This window comes from Pistacia vera, unplaced genomic scaffold (genome assembly GCF_008641045.1).
Source record: "Pistacia vera cultivar Batoury unplaced genomic scaffold, PisVer_v2 Contig507, whole genome shotgun sequence".
NCBI lineage: Eukaryota > Viridiplantae > Streptophyta > Magnoliopsida > Sapindales > Anacardiaceae > Pistacia > Pistacia vera.
This window is the reverse complement of record NW_022196343.1, coordinates 1,341,204-1,359,996: the sequence shown is the minus strand read 5'-3', so window position 1 is coordinate 1,359,996 and position 18,793 is coordinate 1,341,204. Positions and strand designations below refer to the sequence as shown.

General features: G+C 36.3%; 1 long non-coding RNA gene and 1 pseudogene across 1 annotated transcript; one reads left to right on the top strand and one right to left on the bottom strand.

Annotated features, from left to right (window-relative positions):
• The window catches only part of LOC116105930, a 31,129-nt pseudogene extending 12,575 nt beyond the window's left edge, over positions 1 to 18,554 (bottom strand).
• LOC116105872 lies at positions 6,527 to 7,919 on the top strand. The gene is made up of 2 exons (XR_004124172.1): positions 6,527 to 6,576; positions 7,827 to 7,919. It is a non-coding gene; the product is annotated as an uncharacterized LOC116105872 (long non-coding RNA).
• Positions 18,555 to 18,793: the final 239 nt, after the last annotated feature.

The window sequence follows — 18,793 nt, the reverse complement described above, 5'->3', positions numbered from 1 at the left end:
CACTATGGAGTCGTCAATGAAAATGCTTGCTTGCTAAGAACAAGATAGGTTTTATTGATGGACTTGTAAAGAGACACAATTTCACTTAACTTGCAACAGCAGTGGGACAAATACAATGCCATTGTGCTCTCTTGGATTATGAACTCTGTAAGTAAAGAATTGCTGAGTGGTATAGTCTATGCTTCTAATTCACACCTGGTATCAGGATTTAAAGGAGAGATTTGACAAAATCAATGGTTCAAGGATCTTTCAATTGCACTGAGACATTGTCACTTTACACAAGGAACTTCAACTATATCCACTTATTATACTAACTCAACTTTTATGGGATGAATATGGATCTATCATACAGCTACCTACATGTGAATGTGAGATGTCAAAGACTTTGTGGAACATATGCAGAATAAAAAACTTCTGTAGTTCCTCATGACTGAATGAGACATTTGTGCAAGCAAGAGGACAGATCTTGATGATGAATCCACTGCCTATATCAACCAAGCTATTCCATGCTTGTGACAGAAGAAAGTCAAAGGAGCATAACAGGATCTACCGCATCAGAGTCTTCCCTGGAATCCACCGTCTTATATTCATCTCATCATCAGAGCAGTAGTCCAAGGGAAAGAAAATTGGAATGTTACCTGTGAACACTGCAATATGAGAGGTCATAAGAAGGAAAATTGTTTAGGCTCATTGGCTATCCTCCTGACTTTAAGTTTACCAAAAAAAAAAAAAATTCACAGGAACTCAATCTTCAGTCAATAATGTTTCAGCTCCATCTACTATCATGCTGAGCCTAACAATTAAGGACATGCTGCTCCAGTATTCTCTAAGGAACGTATGAAGAGATCCTCAAACTCCTGAACAAGCGCAACTACTTCTACATCAGATGGAATGTGAACATGGCAGGTATAAAGTGTTTTATATCTTCACTAGGTGAAAACAACTCATGGATTCTAGACACAGGGGCTAGTCATCATATGTCCCCTTGTATTGATCTTTATCATATTTAGTGTCTTCACCTATTTCTACATCAGTTTGATTGCCTAATGCATGTGTCTAAAGTTCTTATATTGGATCACATTATCTTGCTTCTGACCAAACTCACCAATGTTCTCATATTCCTGATTTCAAATTCAATTTGATTTCAGTTGCAAAGATGACAAGAGATTGTCTTGTTTCATCTCTTTTTTTCCTGACTTTTGCATACTTCAGGACCTCTTCAGTGGGAAGGTAAAGGGGATGTGTAGAGAGCTGAAGGTTTATACTTTTTACTGCCTTTCAAACACCATGCATCACCAGTTGTGCCTCAACATTTCTCAAGAATTCTCTCTACTGTTCCTAAGGTTTCTCAAGTTTCCACAGTGCATGCAGATTGCCCTACTTTACATAATATTGTTGCTTATCTTTAGTTGATTGTGGCATAAAGACTTGGCCATGTGCCTATTCTCAAGTTGAAATATTTTGCTTCAATAAAGCTTACTCAAGTGATATAAATTGTGTGGCAGATTGCAAATATGCCTCTCAGCTAAACAAGTCAGATTGCCATTTACTTCAGTAATACTAGAGCATCTCATCCTTTTGATCTATTGCACATGGATGTTTGGGGCCCTTATGCTCACCCCACTGTTGATCATCATAAGTTCTTTCTCACTATAGATGATCATACACAGGATCACTTGGTTTCTTAATGCACATAAGTCAAAAACTATAATCCATCTTCGAAAATTTGTTTGCGGTCCAGAATCATTTTTTTGCTTATTAAAGTCATTCGATCAGACAATGAGGGGGATTTTTTTGACATTGCTTGTACTGAGTTGTTTACATCCTTGGGCATCATTCATCAAAGCTCTTGCGTCTACACCCCTCAATAGAATGGGTGGTGAACGCAAACATAGACACCTGTTGGATGTACTAGATTTTTGAAAATCCAAGCTGGAATTCCACTTCGTACTGGGTAACTGCATTCTCCTGCATGTTATTTGGTGAACAGGCTATCATTTCCTGTTTTAGGCACAAATCTCCTTATGAAATCTGATGGGATACCACCACCAATTGTCTCATCTTCGGTGTTTGGTTGCCTTAGCTATGCAACTCATTTTACATCAACAAATAAATTTGCTAAGAAAGCTATTCTGTCAATTTTCATGGGATACTCAACACTCAAAAGGGATTAGGCTGCTGAATTTGAAAACTCACATGTTTTGTAAGTGGAGGTGTGAAGTTTGTTGAGCATGTTTCCCATTTCTTTCTCAATCCTTTTTAGCAGATTTTCCTCCTTATCCTTCCTTTTCACCTGCACATTCTGAGGATATTGAGTTATCTTACAAATTTTCACCAATTAAACACCACACCACACTTCTCCACTTGACAATTCGCCACCTGATCCATCTGAATCTTCTGAGCTTGTCCCTTCTTCTGATACATCACCGCCTCCTATTCACCTCCAGTCCTAGAAGATCCTTAGGACCCCTAAACCCCCTATTTGGCTCACTGATATATCTCTCCTGGTGCTCATTATGCAATCACCAACTATGTTTCTTACAAGCATCTTACCTTCCTATCAATGTTTTCTCACTGCTATCTCTCGCATACATGAGCCTACTACATATGAAGAAGCTGTCAAGGATCCCAATTGGGTGGCTGTAATCAGGCAGAAATAGCTGCCTTAGAGGCTAACAAACATGGACTTTGGTTCATTTTCCACCAGCAAATCGCCATAGGTACAAATGGGTATTTAAAGCCAAATATCACCAGATGGTAGCCTTGAGAGGTACAAGGCATGGCTTGTAGCCAAAGGCTACAACAACAAGAAGTATCGATTATATTGACACATTCAGTCCAGTTGCTAAAATGGTGACAGTAAGGATGTCTTGGCTTTAGCATCTATTCATGGTTGGCCACTTATGCAATGGACGTGTATAATGCCTTTTTATAGGGGGTATTTTCGAAGAGGTTTACATGGAATTACCTAAGGTTTTCAAATCAGGGGGAGCCATTGGTCTGTAGATTGCTCAAATCCTTATATGGATGAAGCAAGCTAGCAGACAGTGGAATATCAAGCTGATAGACACTAATCAAGCATGGATATCAACAGAGCAATAATGACTATTCCCTATTTCTAAAAGGAATGGCAGTAAGATAGTATTTATTGGTCTATGTAGATGATCTTCTAATCACTGGAAATATCAGGAGATGCTACTAGACTTGAAAAATGTTCTACGAAGGAGCTTCAAGATAAAAGATCTTGGTGAGCTGAAGTACTTTCTTGGCATTGAGATTCTAGATCAAAGGAAGGGTTATTATGAGTCAGAGGAAGTATGCATTGGAGCCATGTCGAAGCTGGACTAGCTGATGCAAAGCTGCTAGACTCCACTTGAACAGAATTCAAAACTACTTCATTCGAATATGATCAACAGTTTAACCTTGCATCAGAGGATAAGCTGTTAGAAGATCATCCATTTATAAGAGGTTGATTGGTAGACTGCTTTATCTGACCATGACAAGGCCTGACATAGCCTTTTCAGTTCAAACACTTCGTCTACATGCATGCACCTAAGGAATCCCACTTAGAAGCAGCATTAAGGGTTGTCAGGTATATTAACAAAGTCCTGGACTTGGGTTGTTAATGCCATCAAGCAATGAAATGAAACTTGTTGCATATTGCGATTCTGCTTGGGGAGCTTGTCAAATGATAGAAAAGTGAGTGGTATTGTGTCAAGCTCGGAGAGTCTCTTATATCGTGGAAGTAAAAAAAACAGAGTACTATAGCTAGACATCTGCTAAAGCAGAATACAGAAGCATGGCAGCATGTGTATCTGAGATAATTTGGCTACTTGTTTTGTTATGAATTAGGATAGAAGGAATAAAGCTTGTGCTGCTATATTGTAAACAAAGCTGCATTACAAATAGCACCAATCCAATGTATCATAAGAGGACCAAACCATTGAGATTGACTGCCATTTTACAAGAGAAAAAAATCACAAGGGTCATATGCACAGGTCATTGCAACTGGAAATCAGATTGCAGATATTTTGCTAAAGGTTTAGGTGTATAGCAGCATGAGAAATTGATGGCCAAGCTTGGTATTAAGGACATCTACAAATGTCAACTTGAGGGGAGTGTTGAGTTTGTTAAGAAGCAAGTTGACAGAGGAGAAGCTGAGCTGGGAAAATTAGTTGGCTGAGTGTTGACTGGAAGTTTTAGTCAGAGTTTGTTAGTGTTTAGTTAGAGATAGTTAAACGGTTATTCTACAAGTTATATATATGTATATTGATGTACTAACGAATGATTATAAGAAGAGGTATTTCTTTTCTTTTCATTTGCTTTCAGTCTTCCAATTACTTTTGTTAACATCGGACATGAGCAATCTTTGAGCCATCGCGTCTGCAGCTTTCACTCAGGAGGACAGTCTTTAATCTTCAGTTTTCTGAGGGCAGTAAGGTGTTGGATCCCTTCTGGAAGAGATGACAACCTCCAGCATCTATAATTTCCAGCGTTTGAAGTGATGCCGTATTGCTTCTAAGTTGGGACAACTTTCAACTTCATGCACGTAAAGTGTTTGCCGATCCTTGAAGAATAGCTCAGGCAAATCCACTGATGTCGTTCCTACTTGTGATCAGTGGTTTTTCCTTTCGAGTTAACTGTTGTGGCTTGTTATAATTTTGTTCATATCTTGTTGAGCTGACCTTCAATGTTATATTTGTGACATTGCTTGTATATATGCCTAGTTATAAAAAAAATATATCAACGATGAACTGCCAAAAATCTTCAGTAAGATCATGAGTTCGACAGAAGGTGAGATAAAAGTAACTGTTTGAAGATGAACCGTTTTGGTGAGGCAATGATGGCCATGGTTGAAGAGTCGGAAGAAGAATGGTGGAAGACAAAGAAGAAAGAAGCAGACCACCTTGTCGCCAAGCTCTGTCACATGGATCTTCAGGCAACAAAGGCTTCTCCTTCCACAACTCATCTATGTATTCCAAATACCAGTGATCCAGCAATGGGTTTTTCATTGTGAACGAGCACAGGAACCTTCTTATGCACAGGATTAGATTTGAGAAGGATTGAAGTCCTGTTCTGTAAATCTTCTGCTATGTTTCATATTCAACCCCTTTAAGTTTGAGAGCTCATTCAATTCTAGTGCAAATAGGCTTATAGTTGACCCAATCAACTTCACTTCGCCCATGCTCATCAACTCAATTTGATGGAAATAATGTGAAGTGATTTGCTAATGGCAATGCAATAATGTTTAAAAAATATTATATTAATTCTAGCTGGTCGTTTTCTGCTTCAACTTTCAACAAGTCACTTTGTAGTTTTGCAAAATTCATAAACAAAAAATACCTAACCCCATTCTTGATATATAAAATTCACAGTAAGGTATGTTGTTAGAATACAGGATATTCATTGATCATTTCATCAACAAGGAAGCAGGATATATAAGCAATAACTAAATTTTGTGCAAAAATTAGCTTTAAAAACTCTTTCCACACATGTTTATAAGTTGGAATTTGAATCAAATTATTTGATTTTATAGTGTAGAGGAGAGAGTGACAACAATATTTTATAAAGATTTTCAGGAGAATGTTTTATTTCCAGGAATATAAATAGGGATTTGAGATGATCAAGTATAAATATGTTGCATAATTAGTTTTTGTTAGGGTGGTTGTGGTTAATGGTAACTTATTTTAATGTAAAAAATATGTGAAGAAATGCAGTTAATTAATTATTCTAAGTATAGTAAGGTATGTTAATATACATACATGTTCATTTATTCTATCATATTCATGCATTAAAAAAGTTGTTAGTGACTCCAAGCTCAATGATAACGTTGTTGTTGAAGATAATAATATGGTGGTTTTAGTTGTTCTACATTGATTGAAATAAGTGAAGTTGGAATTCCATTTTGTTGTCGATATAATCCAAATGTTGTCAGAATGCCTTACTCATGCTAATATTCCCTACTATAATTAATTAACTCCATCTATGTAATTTTCATATTATTAATGCTTATGTGTAATGGTGTGAGCAAACTCTTACAACCATATATATTTGATGTTACACCACATTTTATATATTATAAAAGCGAGAAATCTTAGTTTAGTTAATATATATGTCTTGAAGATGATAATCATGTATCTAGAGTTTGATTCATAAATCCATAATAAACCAAGTACAAGTTTTATTACAAAAAGACCCCTAATAAATACAAAATTTACATTCAATGCACCTTGGCTTGCTTAACTGGCTTACTCTTTCACTAATACTCAACTGCTGGGATTTCTTCTCCTATTCCCTTACCTTCACTCCCTTCTCTTCAACCTTCCAACCTCTTATTTCAAACTCCACGTCACAATCCCACTCTCCAGATATTTTCTCCTCAAATGATCTGCCCACAAAATTCCCAAACCTGACATTCCATACACTTACACATATCACCTGAATAACAATAATATTTGAAAATAGAAACACAATGACAGAAGTCGATCTGTCAAAGAAAGTCGCCGATAGGTACCTCAAGCGCGAGTGCTCGGTGAAGGTACAGACGGTGTCGTTTACAAAGCTATTGATACGAAGGTAAAGTCATGTAAAACCCTAGCCGTTTATTTCCGATTATATTTGTTTTGTTTTTTTTATTTTCCCTTATTTTGTCAGTTTGGTCGGTGATAGATTTAGCTATGAAGAGAATGGGTAATTTATGATGGTTAGCTTTTCATTTTTTAAGTTTGTCATTGCTTAGTTTTGAGCTATAGAAATGCAAAAGGATACTATACTTATTCGTTTCGGTTTATAAGAAAGGATTATAAGGGAAAATCATAACGGTGAATTTATTGTTTAGAATGTTTATTCAGAAAATTAAGCAACTCAACTGTGTTTTGTTATTTCTTTGTTGCCTTTGTCATGGGAAAGGAGTTCCTTAATGACGCTTATTTGAGTGTGAAGGCTCTGTTCAATTGATTAATCTAAGTATCATAATCAAGAATTTATGTGCCTCTTTCTAGTGAATTATTTTAATTTGGAAGACTGTTGAATGTTTTAACATAGTATAGGAGCTTGAGGTTTGGGGATAGGTGGTTGAAAGGGTAGAGAAAAGATGATGATTGGAAGGCCTTTTTCTTTTTTCATTATATATCTTTTCCCTTTCCCTAAATCTTCTAATGGGTGCCAGCAGTATTGCCAATTTACCTACTTCGTTCTCTTTTAGAATATCTTGTTATAAGTGCCAAAAAGATTGAAAACTAACGAGGAAGGCTTTTATGGGAAGGGCATGGTGGTGAGAAAAGCATATTTAGGTAGATGATAGTTGGTTTGGTGCCCTAGATGTTGGGCTGGTTTGAGGCTCAGCATCTTGGTTGAAGAGAATTGGTAGTTGTATTTGGTTTATGGGTTGAAGTAGGGATAGATTCGGCTGGACACTTGGTTTGGGAGTCAAGGACCTTTTCCACACCTGATCGGAAGCGCACGCTGTTATGATGAGAATGAGGGAGACGCGACACGGAAAACGGGCTTTAAGAATGAGTGTGAAAAAAAATAAAAAACATAAAAAACAGACGAAAAAGGTCTATCTGAAGTGAAGCTAGATCCACGAAGAATGAAGGTAATTGGACTACAATCGGATTAATTGAAAAAAAAAGTATTGCTCTTTCCCTTATTTCCAATAAGATTAGCCAGTAACTTAACCAATATAAAATCACTAATCAAGTAAAACCTATATAATGATACTATGACTTTGATTTTACAACTTAGTGCCAATTGTTCAAAATCCTTTTATCTTGATGAAAATTTAATGGTTTTTGAAATAAAAAAAAATGTGTTTGGTGTTGCAGACAGGACAGACAGTTGCAATCAAGAAAATTGGGCTTGGAAAGCAAAAGGAGGGAGTGAATTTTACTGCACTAAGAGAAATAAAGCTGCTAAAAGCACTGAAGATCCAACATTATGAGTTAAAGTACAGAAATTGGCTTCAAAGAACAATTTGAATAGATAACACAGACAGAGAGAAAGGGAGGGACACTGTATTCTAAATCATACCGCTACTGATAGGATGCAGGCTCCATCTTGGGTACAAACTCTCTCCTTACAAACCTTAATGGCTTTTCCTGTTTACAATCGACCACATTGTCAACCACATAACATCAGATTCTCACAAAAGAGAAAAAGGTCGGAAGCTGATGGAAGCATAAAATTGCCACCATGTAGAGCATGAATATGGTTTGGCAACAAATAAAGTTTTAAAATTGTATGAAAGTTTTAACTCGTGCGCACCAGCTAACTCCAATGAAATACAATAATAAGAGACTAATGCACATAATGGAAAGACAACCTAAGAGTAGCTAGAACAATCTCATCATCTGTCATTGGGATACATATCTCCAAACAACTGGGAATAAATTAGGTTCATTTGCCAAATTGATATGAGGAAACACTCACAAACAAATAAAAATCTTTCTTTATATACAGAGGAAACCAACTACGCCATTTTGGTCAGCTAAAATGAAAGAAAAGCGAACTCTTAGACTACCTTAGGTCTATGAACTTGCCTAAGTTTTGTAGCCTTTAAACCCACAAAAGCTTCCAACTCTCCAAAGTTCTATCTGCTTAATGACTGTTCCCCTACAAAATATTATTTTTTTACCTCCGTGGTATGAAACCAGAATTATAAAAGTTCGCCAAGTTCATCCTCAAAAGGAATGCTCTGGAACCCAAAGATGAAGACTTGTCAGGCCCAAACAAGAAGTCATCTCAAGGGCTAATTTTTCTGTACGCTTAACAAATTTGAAAATATGGTTTTCGATTTCCTCGTTCCTTGTACTTCAGTGATTTCAATTTCAATAGTTTCTCTAGCTGCATTTCAATCAAAATCTTTCATTCCAATAGCACCAAATTGAACTTTAAAGTAATTTCTCCCATCAAATTGAACTCTCTCTGTTAACCATCATCCAAGCATACCAGTACCAATGGAATACTATCATCTTTCCCACTGATTTATACGACTAGCAGACAATACAGTGAAAACTACTAACAAAAAAATTCTTGCGCAGATATCTGGGTTTTTGGAGACACTTGGTGGTACAGAGTCTCCTGGCAGAACTTGGATGTTGATCTTCACTGCCGAAGTTCGTTACTTGCATTGCTTTCTCTTATTGATTATATATGTGACTTAGAGTTTTCTCATTAGTTAAATTCTTCTTGTTATCATTTATATCTTGTAGAAGCAATTAAAGGGTGGTCGCTACTTTCCTATTACAGCCTTCAGAGGTTTGACGCTGCTGTAAGCATCTCTTCCTTTTTAACTGATTCAGATTGGTTTTCCATTGTGCAGAAGCACCGGAACCTTCTTGTGAACAGGATTAGATTGGAGAAGCAGGTTACTCTTCCTTTTCAAGTTTCTTCTATATACTCATATGTTATACCCTTGAGCATTAAAGCCCATTCAATTCTAACACAGAATAGGCTCGGCGAAGCTCCATAACTTTCCCCTCTTCCATTTTTGAGATATGAAAATCATTGATCAAACCTAGTTTCTAAATACTAAGGGGTTCTGAAAAGTATGCATTTTTGTGGAAAAGTATAGCAGTATGTTTCTTGGAAAACACACAACTTTAACACTTATATACCTTGGTCAGGATGGGATGGTTGAGAAATTGTCGATGCTTTTCCTGTGGAAAGAAAAGAATGGCATCTCATTTGGATAGGTCCAAGCAACAAAACAAGCCATGAACTAGAATCTAAAGAGTGAAGATCCAACTTATTGCTTTACTTTGGGTGCAAGGCGAATGGAATGGAATTGGATGAAGCTGTAGAACCGTTCATGAAGCAATGATAACTTAAATTGATCGTCTACAACTATGGAAAGATTATATGAAGAGAAATCAAGAATTTTGATGTCAAAAGAACCCAAGTAAGGTATTGAAAATTTATGATAGATACAGTCCTATTCTTATTTTAACGTTACAGTTTTACTCATTTTATAATTCAATGTCTATAAGCAGAGATGATTATTATCGCTCAATTATATTGAGGGATTGAATATTTTATAATAAACCATGAACCTTTAGTATATTTCTTAAATACATTCTCATAAATACAGGTTCATTTTGTATCACAATTTTTGTAAATGAATATACATTATACATAATATATATTCCTATTCATCATGAACTAAAGCCCTTTCATTTGTAAATATTATTAAGTTCATTAATGATAGTTAATTGGCCGTAATCTAAAAACCGCTCTTGCAAACAATAGTCCTCACAAAGTTTAAGAGATAACACTGCCCTCATATATAAACCACTTCAAAATTAAGCAAACTTTTAAACTCTCTCCAGTCAGTCATATTACAAATCAAGAAGATAAGAAACTCTTTCAACTCTGTGCGGCGGTTTTCTGATTTTTTTTCAGTTAAATCAGAGGGTTTAAGGATAGCAATAATGAAACTGTTTGTTTGAAAGCCATCAATCCTAAGCAGACAAAGCTTAAGTTGGTTCTTCATTAGATCATAAAATTGATAGGCAAAGAGATACTTTTCCACAAAATTGAAATAGTTGAGAAACTTTCTTTGCATCAACCATTCATGAGCAATTCAACTTAACTCTGCATCGGCCAGAGAGGGATCCTCTGTTCTCTCTCCACCCAAAATTGTCTCCTTCAACGCTTCTCGATATATGTAAGTTATTGAAAATAATCACATATTCCGGAATCCTAGAGGGTATACAGTAATGTCCCCCAGCAATATTCAATTCACATTTCAGTTGAGATAAAAAGTTGTGATATTGAGTAGAATTAGTTATGGTTAACAGCTTTATAAGTAAAAAAGGTAATACAAATTATTCTCAATTCGACCTCTCTAAATCATTGGATTACAATGAATACGTGATTTTATTGAACCTGGTTTTACATTCAAGCCTTACAGTATAAACAGGTTCTACTTCCCTTTACATACACAATGCAGTGCATTTATTTTGCATCTCGGATTATAGTTTACACAACTTAAAAGACTTTAGCGTCACTTTGAATGCTGAACAACATAACTGCAATACTAAAGGTTGTTGTGACAACTTATACAAGTTTGAACTAATCATTAGAAAATTGGTAATTGAATGACTGGACAAGCGCCTTTGTAATTTTCACAGCCTGGTTAACTGTATTCACAAGTAAAATAAAAATAGACTAATAAATCTATATTATAATTTATTTTTTTGGTAAGTCTGGATCATAAGAAGGAGATTTATTAACAAGAAATAAAAAAAAAAAATAAAAGAAAAAACACTCGGAATAAGAAGAGTGTGAAACTTTGACACCATAATGTCATGGTACAAGAGAAAAATAAATATTCAAGCATGCATGCATTAGAAACAATAAATACAACCAACAAATGAAAATAGAGAGAAAGAAATTGGAGTACTGTGAACCTGGAACGGAAAACTTGCGGGAATCATGATGTAGGTCTTAAAAAAAGGAAGAAGCAAAGAGCCGCCACCAATGCATTAGCAAGAGAATCTGCTATCACATTTTCTTCACAGAAAAAAATTATTATGTGAGGCATTTATTCATCAAGAGAACCTCTTGACTGAGCAATCTTCGACTGATCGCGTCTGCAGCTTTCACTCAGAGCAGGACAGCCTTGAATCTTCAGTTGTCTGAGGACAGTAAGGCGTTGCATCCCTTCGGAAGACATGACAAGCTCCGGCAATTTAAAATCTCCAGTGTTTGAAGTGATGTGAGATTTTGCAGCCCTCCGGTAGTTCTTTTAGTTTGAAAACTTCAATCATTATGCACTGTAAGGTGTTTGCCGATCCTTGAAGAATAAGCTGAGCAAATCCACTAACGATGGCAATTGTAATTATAAATTTTCGAACTCCCAAGCAAAGGTTGTCTTTATCTTCCTTGAAATTCCATCTTCAAGTTAAGCTCTGAACAGATATTGAATACTACCTTCTCTATCTCTTGAGATACTTGATACTATATGGCAACGAGTCAGGGGACAAATTGAATATCCAATCTTCGGAGGCTTGTGAGACCTTGCATCCCTTCAAACAGTCTTACTAGATTCCTGCAGCCAGATAAGTTCAAAATTTAAAGAACTCAAACATCCGATTCCATCTTCTGGTAGGTACCGCTCTTTTGTGGTTATTTCCTGTGCCTGAGGGAGATCATCCTTCGTATATTCCAGGCAACTTCTCAAGCTGATTACAACCAAAAAGTTTAATGTCTCCAACTTCTGAAGCGACAAATAGATTCAGAAGTTTCTTCAATAAATTATTATATTAGTCAAGTATCTCAAATGTATCATGTTACCGACGAATTTGGCAAGACTTCAAAACTTATCTTGTTTAAGTATAGCAGTCGGAGGTGCTTGAATTTGGATATGCATGTATCATAAATGACACACCAACATGCTTGTAATCTTGCAGAAAAATAACGGACCGAGCGGTCTTTGATATATTATCAAGAACTCCTGGAGATTTTTGATGGTTGAAATCATGTCAATAATTGAAAAGTGCCGAACGCTCCATCAACTATTTGGCTTCGATTTCATAATAGCACACTCACTTTTTGCCACTGATATTGCAAGATCATGCATAAGATCGCATTTTAAACCGATAAAATAAATGATGATGTTCCGTAAAATCCTCTAAGAAACACCTTGAGCATAACTCCTTCATACAACGCACAGCAACATCTTCTAACTCTTCAATATCATCATTAAAGGTTCAAGGATCCATGTGCCATCCAATGTCGGTCACGTAATCACTGTCATAGATATAATCCTTTGGAAATAAGGAAAGATAAGCAAAACATTGCTTCAGTGAGACGGCAATTTCATAGCTCAGTTTCAATACTGGTAAGATGCCTTCCTTCCTGTTTCAGCTGCCAGGAGTCACTTCTTTTTATTCTTAACCACTCATCTTCATCCGTGTTTGCAAAAAGTAAGCTCCCTAAAGTTCTCAAAGCACGGAATTCCTTTACATTTTCCCAATGTCCTTGGCGATTTTAATGAGGTTTGGAAAATCCTCTCCTCTCTCCATCTTAAATGCGCACTTTTTAACAACATAAGAATCGCAGGTGAAAGACCTTGTAATTCTATGAAATTTGGGGAAACGTGTCCCATTATCTCGGCAACAGTTTACTCTGCTGTACTAACAATATTTTACTTCCATTGGCACTTTAGCAGTAAATTTCTCAGATCCATCCATTTCATTGATTGTCATTCCAAACATCATCTAAAACAAGCAAAAACTTTTGATCAGCCAAAATTTCTTGCAAACGCCTGGTTTTCATCGCCTTTTAACTTGCACAATCCTCATGTGTTGCAGAATAAATAATTTCTTTAATCAACCTAACAACATCAAAGTCGTCGAAACACATACCCACATCTTTAACACAAAATGCCTATAGACCCGCTCATCATTGTAAACCATTTTAGAAAGAGTGGTTTTACCCAAACCCCCAATCCCAACTATAGGAATGACGAGAATTAACATAGCCTGGTGTGTCAAAAAGGTATGATGTTTTCTTTATCCTTCTCTCTTCCAATGACATCAGAAGCTTGGAAAGGAATTAGTCTCCCTCTCCTTGGGAATTACACGCCGCCTCAACATGACTCTCAATAGATGAAATTTTAGCCTATCATCTGCGATCTCATCTACCTTTCTCTAATCTCCTTGACTTGTGACCATTTTAATAAGATTAGAGCTTGAAAAGCATTGACTACCTTTAATGTTGAGCTCCCCGGTGTGATCTCCTGGAAGCTTGAAAGTCGAATTCATCTAAAACGTCCTCAGCATCATAAAAACATCCTTAAGCTTCGCAAGCCAGTCACGCAGCTGATGGTTGAGTCTGCTTTGTCTCGGCATCCAACACACAGCTTTGATGGCGCTCATGGTTCGCTGAAGTCTTCTTAAATCTATCCAGATTCCACACAACGACATTCCCCACCAACAAGGGAACCTATCTTCTTCAAAATTTCCGTGCAATGCCAAATACAATGGATTCAGCCATATTTTCTTTGAAGAGAGCGAAAATCAGATAGTTTAAAGAAATGAAATAGCTAGGAATCGATATTTGAGCGTATTCAGCATCACTATACTGGTAAAACTTACAGCCTTGAAAGTCAACCTATAAAATTATTTTTATTTGTAGTGGTTAGAAGTGGTAAAACTTTAGTGATCTTCCCCACCAACAAGGGAACTATCTTCTTCAAAATTTCAGTGGCAGAGCCAAATACAATGGATTCAGCCAGTTTTTCTTTGAAGAGAAGCGAAAATCAGGTAGTTTAAGAGAAATGAAATAGCTTAGAATGGATATTTCAGCGTATTCAGCATCAGTACACCTTGAAAGTCAACATATAAAATTCTTGAGATTCCCGCTGTCGTAATGAGAAAATCTAGTGTATTATTTTTATTCTGTAGTGGTTAGAAGTAGGTGAAACTTTAGTGATTTTCTTCTAATGGTATCTAATAAAATCGTAGGTACTTCTAATAATATAATAAATTAGAAATTTAAATAAATTGGAAAAGGCCAGATCTGACGTGAAAATGCCAGATCTGGCAGGAAACTGACGGCCAAAGATGGAGTGTTGCGGCTGTCGACGGTTAGATCTGGCCGAAAAAGGCCAGATTGGTGAATTATCAGCCATTTCCAGTGGTGGCGTAGACCGTTGTGACAGATTCCGGCTACCACCGACAGTGGCCACGGGAATTTAGATAGTATGGGTGGGTGAGGGTGTTTTTGTTAAGTTTTAAACTTTTTTTAGAGGGTATTTGATGAAATTAATAAACTTAAGGGGTCTAAAAGTAATTAAGAAAATAGACTAATATTTCTCAAAGGACATTCTAGTCTTTTCACTAACAGAAGGTACCTGTTTGTTATTTTGAAACCTTTTGGATACCAACATCGTTTCGCCAAACCTTGAGTAGGGGTAAGTCATTTCCCCTATAATAAATTAGAAATTTAAATAAATATATTATTTATTCTTTTACTTTTTTCAATATTTTATTTTCTCTCTTTAAACAAAAACTCCTTTTTAAATCAAAACTTTTCATACAAAATTATAAACAAAATCAATAATTGAGACAAACACTTTGAAACAAATAAAGTAGTAGTAGTTTAAAGTGGTTTTATCTATTTGGTAGAAAATAAATTTCATATTTTTTTAATTTTTTATTGTTTGTGATTATAGACAAACACCTAAAACTCAAAATTCAAAAAAGAACACACCCATAACTTAATATTATTCTTTGAACAATAATGCTATATATATAAACAAATCTCACCAAGATTTGTGTACAAACTGATGTGAAGTAAATACAAAAAATTAAACTCATCATATTCACTTTTCCACTAATTTTACGTCATATTAGTTTGTATACAAATATTTGTAAGATTTGTTTGTAAGTTTAGCATTACTCTTTTATAAAACTCAAGAATATCCACGTTTGTTTGAAATATTTAAGACCGTAACATCTATTATTAGTTGCCTAATGTGGACAGTCCTAACCGCTTAATATAACTTTGTAAAATATTATATAATCATGTAAAATATTATATAATCATGCTTTTCTCTAATTTTATTTTAGAAATTAAATTTGTTTCACATCATGAAATATAAACTATTGGGTTATTATGGTGTATATTTGGATTGGATATCCTGCATTTTTGAGTTAGCTTTCGATGACAAAGAAAAAAAAAAAAACAGGAAGTCAAAAACTATAATCCATCTTCGAAAATTTTGTTTGCTGGCGCAGAATCATTTTTTTGCTTCTATAAAGTCTTCGATCAGACAATGAGGGGGATTTTTTTGACATTGCTTGTAATGAGTGTGTTTACATCCTGGGCATCATCATCAAGCTCTTGCGTTTACACCCTCAATAGAATGGGGTGGTAGAACGCAAAATAGACACCTGTTGGATGTAGCTAGATTTTTGAAAATCCAAGCGGAATTCCACTTCAGTACTGGGGTGACTGCATTCTCACTGCATGTTTTTGGTGAACAGGCTATCATTTCCTGTTTTAGGCAACAAATCTCCTTATGAAATGCTGTATGGGATACCACCACCAATTGCTCATTTCGGGTGTTTGGTTGCCTTAGCTATGCAACTCATTTACATCAACAAATAAATTTGCTAAGAAAGCTATTCTGTCAATTTTCATGGGATACTCAACACTAAAAGGGATATAGGCTGCTGAATTTGAAAACTCACGTTTTTTGTAAGTGGAGGTGTGAAGTTTGTTGAGCATGTTTTCCCATTTTTTCTCAATCCTTTTTGCAGATTTTCCTCTTATCCTTCCTTTTCACCTGCACCTTCTGAGGATATTGAGTTATCTTACAAATTTTCACCAATAATACACCACACCACACTTCTCCACTTGACAATTCGCCACCTGATCCATCTGAATCTTCTGAGCTGTCCCTTTTTCTGATACATACCGCCTCCTATATCACCCCAGTCCTTAGAAGATCCTCTAGGACCCCTAAACCCCTATTGGCTCATGTATTATCTCTCCTGGTGCTCATTATGCAATCACAACTAGTTTCTTACAAGCATCTTAAACCTCTATCAATGTTTCTCACTGCATCTCTCGCATACATGAGCCTACTACATATGAAGAAGCTGTCAAGGATCCCAATGGGTGGCTGTAATGCAGGCAGAAATAGCTGCCTTAGAGGCTAACAGACATGGACTTTGGTTATTTTCACACAGGCAAATCTGCATAGGAACAAATGGGTATTTAAAGCCAAATATCACTCAGATGGTAGCCTTGAGAGGTACAAGGCATGGCTTGTAGCCAAAGGCTACAACCAACAAGAAGGTATCGATTATATTGACACATTCAGTCCAGTTGCTAAAATGGTGACAGTAAGGAGTGTCTTGGCTTTAGCATCTATTCATGGTTGGCCACATGCAAATGGACGTGTAATGCCTTTTTAAGGGGGTATTTTCGAAGAGGTTTACATGGAATTACCTAAAGGTTTTCACAATCAGGGGGAGCCATTGGTCTGTAGATGCTCAAATCCTTATATGGATGGAACAAGCTAGCAGACAGTGGAAATCAAGCTGATAGAAGCACTAATCAAGCATGGATATCAAAAGGAAATATGACTATCCCTATTTACTAAAAGGAATGGCAGTAAGATAGTAATTTTATTGGTCTATGTAGATGATCTTCTAATCACTGGAAATGATCAGGAGATGCTACTAGACTTGAAAAATGTTCTACGAAGGAGCTTCAAGATAAAAGATCTTGGTGAGCTGAAGTACTTTCTTGGCATGAGATGCTAGATCAAAGGAAGGGTTGATTATGAGTCAGAGGAAGTAGCATTGGAGCTCATGTCAGAAGCTGGACTAGTGATGCAAAGCCTGCTAAGACTCCACTTGAACAGAATTCAAAACTACTTCATCGAATATGATCAACAGTTAACCTTGCATCAGAGGATAAGCTGTTAGAAGATTCATCCATTTATAAGAGGTTGATTGGTAGCTGCTTTATCTGACCATGACAAGGCCTGACATAGCTTTTCAGTTCAAACACTCGTCCATACATGCATGCACCTAAGGAATCCCACTTAGAAGCAGCATTAAGGGTTGTCAGGTATATTAAACAAAGTCCTGGACTTGGGTTGTTAATGCCATCAAGCAATGAAATGAAACTTGTTGCATATTGCGATTCTGCTTGGGGAGCTTGTCAAATGAGTAGAAAATTAGTGAGTGGGTATTGTGTCAAGCGGAGAGTCTCATACGTGGAAGTAAAAAAAACAGAGTACTATAGCTAGATCATCTGCTAAAGCAGAATACAGAAGCATGGCAGCATGTGTATCGAGATAATTTGGCTACTTGGTTTGTTTGATGAATTAGGAGTAGAAGGAATAAAGCTTGTGCTGCTATATTGTGAAACAAAGCTGCATTACCAATAGCAGCCAATCCAATGTATCATAAGAGGACAAACACATTGAGATTGACTGCCATTTTACAAGAGAAAAAAATCAGCAAGGAGTCATATGCACAGGGTCTATTGCAACTGGAAATCAGATTGCCGATATTGAATAAAGGTTTAGGTGTATAGCAGCATGAGAAATTGGGCCAAGTTGGTATTAAGGACATCTACAAAGTGTCAACTTGAGGGGGAGTGTTGAGTTTGTTAGAAGCAAGTTGACAGAGGAGAAGCTGAGCTGGGAAAATTAGTTATGCTGAGTGTTGAGCTGGAAGTTTTAGTCAGAGTTTGTTAGGTTTTAGTTGAGTAGTTAAACGGTTATTTACAAGTTATATAATGTATATTGATGTACAACGAATGATTAATAAGAAGAGAGTATTTCTTTTCTTTTCATTTGCTTTCAGTTCTTCCAATTACATTTTGTTAACATGGACATGAGCAATCTTTGAGCCATCGCGTCTGCAGCTTTCACTCAGAGGAGGACAGTCTTTAATCTTCAGTTTTTGAGGGCAGTAAGGTGTTGGATCCCTTCTGGAAGAGATGACAACCTCCAGCATTATAATTTCCAGCGTTGAAGAGTGTGCCGGTATTGCTTCTAAGTTGGGACAACTTTCAATCTTCATGCACCGTAAAGTGTTTGCCGATCCTTGAAGAATAAGCTCAGGCAAATCCACTGATGTCGTTCCTACTTGTGATCAGTGGTTTTTCCTTTCGAGTTAACTGTTGTGGCTTGTTATAATTTTGTTCATATCTTGTTGGAGTGACCTTCAATGTTATATTTGTGACATGCTGTATATATGCCTAGTTATAAAAAAATATATCAACGATGAAATGCCAAAAATCTTCAGTAAGATCAATGAGT